The following is a 6,429-nucleotide window of genomic DNA, read 5'->3' on the forward strand; positions in this document are numbered from 1 at the left end:
ACCCAGTGGTAGTCAACCTGGTCCCTGCGGCCCACTAGTGGGCATTCCAGCTTTCATGGTGGGCGGTAGCAGAGCAACCAAAGTATAAATAAAAAGATAGATTTAACTATAGTAAGTTGTTTTATAAAGATTTATTCTGCCAAACTTAGCGAAAATCCGACATAAAGTACTTGGTAAGTAATTATTAGTATATTCTTTAACTTGCTGTAACTCTGCTTTATAAATTTTATAAAGTAAAGTTACTTCCCAACTTTATAAATCACCATTACTGTGGAACCGGTAGGCGGTTAGAAAATGTTACTACTAACAGAGATACAAAAGTGGGCGGTAGGTATAAAAAGATTGACTACGCCTGCTCTAACCCTGTTCTTACCTCCCAAAGATCCTTTCTCCAAATATCATCACATTGGAAGGGCAGGGGGAAGACACACACATTCAGTCCATAATATGTCTTCTCCTTGAATTCTAACCACCTCGGCTGCAGTCTGCCCTCCTTGCCAAACTCCAGCCAGACCCGTATTTCTGAGGGGAGGACCCCGCTCTGGAAGCCTGGGCACTGCCTAGACTCCTGCCAGGTGGGATAACTCATTGAAAACCAAAGCTCTGCCTGCCACTCACCCAGGGCTAAGAAATGTCACTCTCCAGAGCCCTCCTACAGCCCACAGCCCTGCATTTGGAGGTTTTTATTTTTATTTTTTTGAAACTAAAGGCAGCTAGACAGAGCCAGAGTTTTCTCCTGTCCCCTGGGCTCTGTCATTGGAACAGCGGGCTCTCTTTGCCTCTGTCCCCATACCCTCGTGGGACCAGTCCTGCAGCGGCGTTTGTTCATCCCACCCCCATCCTTCCACAATCTCCTCTACGTCCCTCTCCAGCCTGGTCTATTCTGCCCGGCACTCACCCATTCAGGCAACGGTCGTTAGCACCTGTCACGTGCCGCACACCGTTGGGGATTCTGGACTGAGGTAAAAAGCATGCCCTGTTGGCACCCCCCCCCCAGGGCAGAAACCCCGTCACCTGGAAGAGGCAGGTGCGTGCACACAGCAGAGCTCTCTTAATGGAGGAGTACGTACCTGCTGGCTCACCACCCACTGTGCAGCTGGGGCTGAGCAACTGAGTCAGCATCCTCACTCAGCAAAAGACAACAAATAAAAACCTTCTTACCACCCAGAACTGTGAGGAGAAATGAGGGAAAAGGCCAGACCACAGCTTAATGATCCCCAGCTCATTAATGGTTCCAAGGGACATGAGGTGGCATGACAGCAGGGTCCAGCTTCCCGGCGCCCAGGATCTGAGGACGGCGGACCGGCAGGAGGCAGCTTTCCCGTGGTGAGGCTCTGGCGAAGCTTTTGCAGCATCCAAAAGCTCTTAAAACGCTCAGCTGGAGGAGCTGCCAGGTCTTATCTCAAGAGCCATGTGCTTGGCACTGAGTCGCTGGAGGCCTGATTCCTAAGGAACAGTCGAGAGCCCCGGACAGGGCGTTTACCGACCGGGATACCATTCCTGCTCTCTTAATGCTTGTCATCTCCCCTGGGAGACACAGGGGTTAAGAGATTTATGGAGCCTCAGCCAGGCCTCCTCCCCCATGGCCACTCCCCCGGGCACTTGCCCTGGTTCTGACACAGCCGTCATCCCTGGTCACAGCCAACGGCCAGAGGGCAAGGCTCACGTGGGCGAGGCGGCCAGCTGCCAGGCTCCCTTGCCTGGAGAGAAAGAGGGCACTTCCCCTGAACACACAGGCAGGCATGAGCTAGACATTGACCGCGCTCTCTAAAGCCGCAGTAACTACCAGAGTGCCGTGTGAGCCTCAGGCGAGTGCTCTGGCCAGCCTCTGCTCCCTCATCAGACCAGCGGAGCCCAGCACCTGCTTCTGGGGACTTGAGTTGGCTCAGTGTGTTCCTCGAGGTACTGGATTTCCCCCCTGCTCCTCCAGCCAGGAGCGACATCGGGAGGCCTTTGCCTATTCCCAGCTCACAGGAAAAGCCCAGCACAAACCCATGCCATGGTGGTCTGTGATTTCTACCTTCCCTTGAAGATGTTGCTGTGGCTGTAATGAGAAGGATGTGGAGAAGACCCCTCCCCGACTCTCACAGCTAGTCTGCTGATAATGCCCAGAGCTGTTCTAAGCATGCAAATACTCTCAGTCACTTAATCCTCGAAACCACCCACGAGGGATGTTCGATTACCCAGCTGGGACAGGAGCACAGATTGGTTTGGTCTTGCTCAGGGTCACACAGCTGGGGGTGGGTGGGGCAGGGTTCAACCCCGGCTCACATCCCAGTAGGCATCCCTCTGTTCCCCCTCTGTTCCCACCCAGCCCTCTGTCCTCTGACCACAGAAAAATGATTCCCAGGGCCCTCCCCTTGGGCCCCAGAGAGTGTGGGTCAGCTATTCCGAGGGCCTGCCAGTTCCCTCACCAAGCCCACGGAGGCCCTGGGATGAAAGGGATTAGGCTCAACATAATTTCTTGTTAGATGGTCCATTTTTTCCTTTCAGCACATTTCTCATTTCAATCATTCCTTTTCCTTTCCAGACCCCAGGAGCCAGAAATACACACATGCAGTCTCTGCATGGATGTAAATAACCACACGCTTATTGAACCCATCTGCTCGGGCCGCGGTTGAAATCACAGTTCTGTGGGGTTTTCCACCAAGGAGCCCACGGACATCAGAAAGCTGCTGCCCTGCCTGGGCAGGTTTGTCCTGCTCCCTTCAAGAAGGACCCTTGCTATGGAAGCTGTGTGTCCTCTGAGCTCAAAATCTAGCTGTTTCTCCTCGCTAACAATCACTTACTCTCCCTTTCTCTCACCTGTCACCTCAAAAAGCAGCCTTTTCCCCTTCAGCCCCACAGATGATGTGGCTCCATCCCTCTGTCCTGGGACCAAAGGCTTGAAGGCAGATAGAGTCAGTGGGTGCCCACCAGCCCTACCCTGGGCCCTAGGCAGCCGTCTCTTTCTTCTTCTCCTTGAACTTGGGCTCCCTTTTTTCCCTAATAACAATAAAAGTGACAGCTAAACGTATCAGGCGCTTGTTATGCGCTAAGTACTGCTATAAGCCTATGCAAGTATTGTCATGTGCCACATAATGACATTTCGGTCACTGAGGTACCACATGTAATACCATGGTGATCCCATAAGATTATAAGGGAGCTGAAAGTTCCTATGGCTTAATGACCTTGTAGCCACTGTAATGCCGTAGTACAATGCATTATTCACATGTTTGCCGAGATGCCGGTGTAAGCAAACCTACTGCATTGCTAGTTGTATAAAAGCCTAGCACCTCTAATTACGTATAGTACCCAATACTTGATAATGACAATATACCATTATGCTACTGGTTTGTGTTTTTGCTATATTATTCTTTTTATTGCTATTTTAATGTGTACCTTTTCTACCTATAAAAAAATAGTTTACTGTAAAACAGGACGCCGTGTGAGACTTCTTTACAGAAGTCTCATATGTCTTATGTTGATTGCCTCCCTTGATTGCATCATTTTCTCTCGTGCTTGATTTAACCCCGCGTTGTTCTGTACAGAACCAGGTTTGTAGCATGGGAGCCATAGGCTCTGTCATAGAACCCAGGCATGGAGTAGGCTATCCCATCCAGGTCTGTGTAGATGCACTTTGTCATTTCACACAGTGACGCATTTCTCAGATTGTATCTTCATCTCTAAGAGGCCAGAGACTATGTTATTTTGTTTTACTCTCACAACCACCCAGGGAGTGATACACAGACAGAGGTGAAGTAACCTGCTCAAGATCATACAACTAGTAGGAGGTATAACCCTGAGAGATCTAGCTCTAGGATAGGGATTCTTAACTACTACAAAGAAATCATAGCTCTCCGATGGTCAGAACCCAGGGCTTCTGCTGTGGGCGATCAGTCTTTTGTCCTCAGGTTGAGTTGCTCTTTGTTTTCTGGTTTTGGTTTTGCTTAGTTATCTTCTGTTTGTTTCGTCTCTTTCCCTTACTTCCTGTGTCCCCTGAGTATCACTCATTAGTTGAGCCTTTATTGTAATCAGTGAGCTCATCCCTACTTCTCTCTTCTTTCCCTCTCTTGTCACCTTTCCACACTCAATCAGTAGCCAAGTCCTCTGGATGTTCTCATTTCAGAAATATTGACTGAGCACCTTCTATGTGTCAAGCGCACAGCCGGTGAACAGGATAGACAGGGTCCCCATGCATAAACCAGCTCTCTGGTGATGGGCGTGTGCTCCAGTCTGATACCCACCAGACTACATGATGGCCACTGGACAACTGGGTTCACTCTGTCCCACCTATCAGGACCCACAATGGCAGTCCTACCACCAGAACTTCACGATCAAATCCTAACCATCTTCAAGGCCCATCTCTGGGGTCCTTCCTCTGTAATATGTACTATGATGCCATCTTTCCCTCACCCCAGCTACGATCAGCCTCTCTCTCCTCTTTAGGAACTGCGTGTCTTTTGTTGCACTTGCTTCTTTCTACCTTGTTGTGTTATATATATGCCAGTCTTATTGCCATTATTAGATTGCAAACATTTTAAAGAGCTATTGCTTAATTAACTGACCGGATGTTCTGAACACAGCAGCCAAAGCAATCCTTTAAAAAACTTAAGTCTCAGTACGTCATTCTTCTGCTCAATCCCTTCCAATGACCCCCCCCCCCCATGTCACTGGGAGTAAAAGCCAAAGTTCAAGTGATCCTCTCTAAGGCCTGATGTCGTTTGATCCCTTTTGGCAGAAAAAGCTGTAAAAAATTCAGTGAGAACATCACTTGGTCCAAATGGTAGTGGATAAGGAGGGCAATGTGGCTATAACAATGGCAGCACCATTTAGAACATGATGGATGTTAATCATCAAATTGCCAAACTCTTAGCTAAACTGTCCAAATCACAGGATAGTGAACTTGGAGATGAAACCATAGGAGTGGTTGCCCTTGACTGGTGCCTTGTTGGAAGAAGCTGAGTAGATGCAGGACCATGGCATTGACTAGACCAGGATCACCGAGGGCTTCGAGCAGACCACCCACGTTGCTGTCGAGCACCTGGAGGAGATCAGTGATGGAGTTCTGGTTGACATAAAGGACAATGAGCCCCTGATTCAGACTGCAAAAGACAATGGGTTTTAACTCCGTGGTTAACTGCTGTCCCCGACCAATAGCTGAGATTGCCATGGATGCTGTCCTCACTGTGGCCAATGTGCAGTGCAGAGACATTGACTGTGAGCTCATCAAAGTCAAAGTCAAGTTGGCAGGAGGGTGGAGGACACTAAGTCTATTAAGGGCATGATTGTGGACAAGGCTTTCAGTTACCCACAAATGCCAAAACAAGCAGAAGAGATGCTAAGATTGCATTTCTCAAGAGTCCATTTGAACCACAGAAACCAAAGACAAAGCATGAGCTGCCTGTGACCACTGCGGAAGATGGTGAAGTCCTTCAGAAATATGAAAAAGAGAAGTTTGAAAGGGTGATTCAGCAAATTAAAGACACTTTTAAGAAAATGGCTCTAATCTAGCTATTTGCCAGTGAAGTTTTGACAATGGAGCAAATCACTTACTTCTTCAGAGCAACTTGCCTTTAGTGCATTGGGTCGGAGGACCTGACTTCAGTCTGATTGCCATTGTAACAGAACGGGACATCATCCTGCACTTTTCAGAGCCCACAACCAAGAAGCTGGGCTTTGCTGGGCTTTGCTGTGCTTGTGAAAGAGATCTCATTTATGACAACGGGTCATCAAGCAATGTAACAATGCTAGAGCTGTAACCATTTTCATCAGAGGAGGAAATAATATGCCCATAAGGGCAGCAAAGCAATCCCTTCGCAGTGCTTTGTGCATCATCCGGAAACTCATCAGGTTCACCGTGTGGCGGGTGGCAGAGGCATTGCTGAAATCCCTTGAGCTCTGGCATTTAGCCAGGCAGCAGATAAGCACCCGACCTTGGAGCAAGCAGCACAGTGTTCGCTGATGCCCTGGAGGTCATCCCCATGGCCCTTTCTAAGCACAGTGGCATGAATCCCATCCAGATGATGACCGAAGTCAGAGCCAGACAAGTGGAGGAGATGAACCCTGCTCCTGGGATTGACTGTTTGCACAAGGGCACAAACAGTACGAAGCAACAACATCACAGAAACCTTGACTGGCAGAAAAGCAATGGGTCTCTCCTGCAACACAAATGGTTAGCATGATGTTTCAAGATTGATGATAGCTGTAAGCCTGGAGAATCTGAAGAATAAAGAGAAAATTTAGAATACAATGTAGTAGTAAGATTAACTACTATGATCAAATAAATGCGTGTCATGTGATACAAAAAAATAAAATCATAAAGGCTTAAAGAGAGAACTTGACGAGTTTGAGGAACAGAGAGCATTATGCATTATGCATGACCTTGGGGGACATGGGAGAAGACTAGGGTTGTTTTTTTTAACAGCATGGGTAAGTCGATGAGAATAA

At 48.3% G+C, this 6,429-nt stretch overlaps 1 pseudogene; it reads left to right on the forward strand.

The window, feature by feature from the left end:
* The first annotated feature begins 3,223 nt into the window (after positions 1–3,223).
* On the forward strand, positions 3,224–6,164 carry LOC136335705 (T-complex protein 1 subunit epsilon pseudogene; annotated as a pseudogene).
* The last annotated feature ends 265 nt before the right edge of the window (positions 6,165–6,429 follow it).

This window comes from Saccopteryx bilineata, chromosome 4 (assembly GCF_036850765.1).
Source record: "Saccopteryx bilineata isolate mSacBil1 chromosome 4, mSacBil1_pri_phased_curated, whole genome shotgun sequence".
NCBI lineage: Eukaryota > Metazoa > Chordata > Mammalia > Chiroptera > Emballonuridae > Saccopteryx > Saccopteryx bilineata.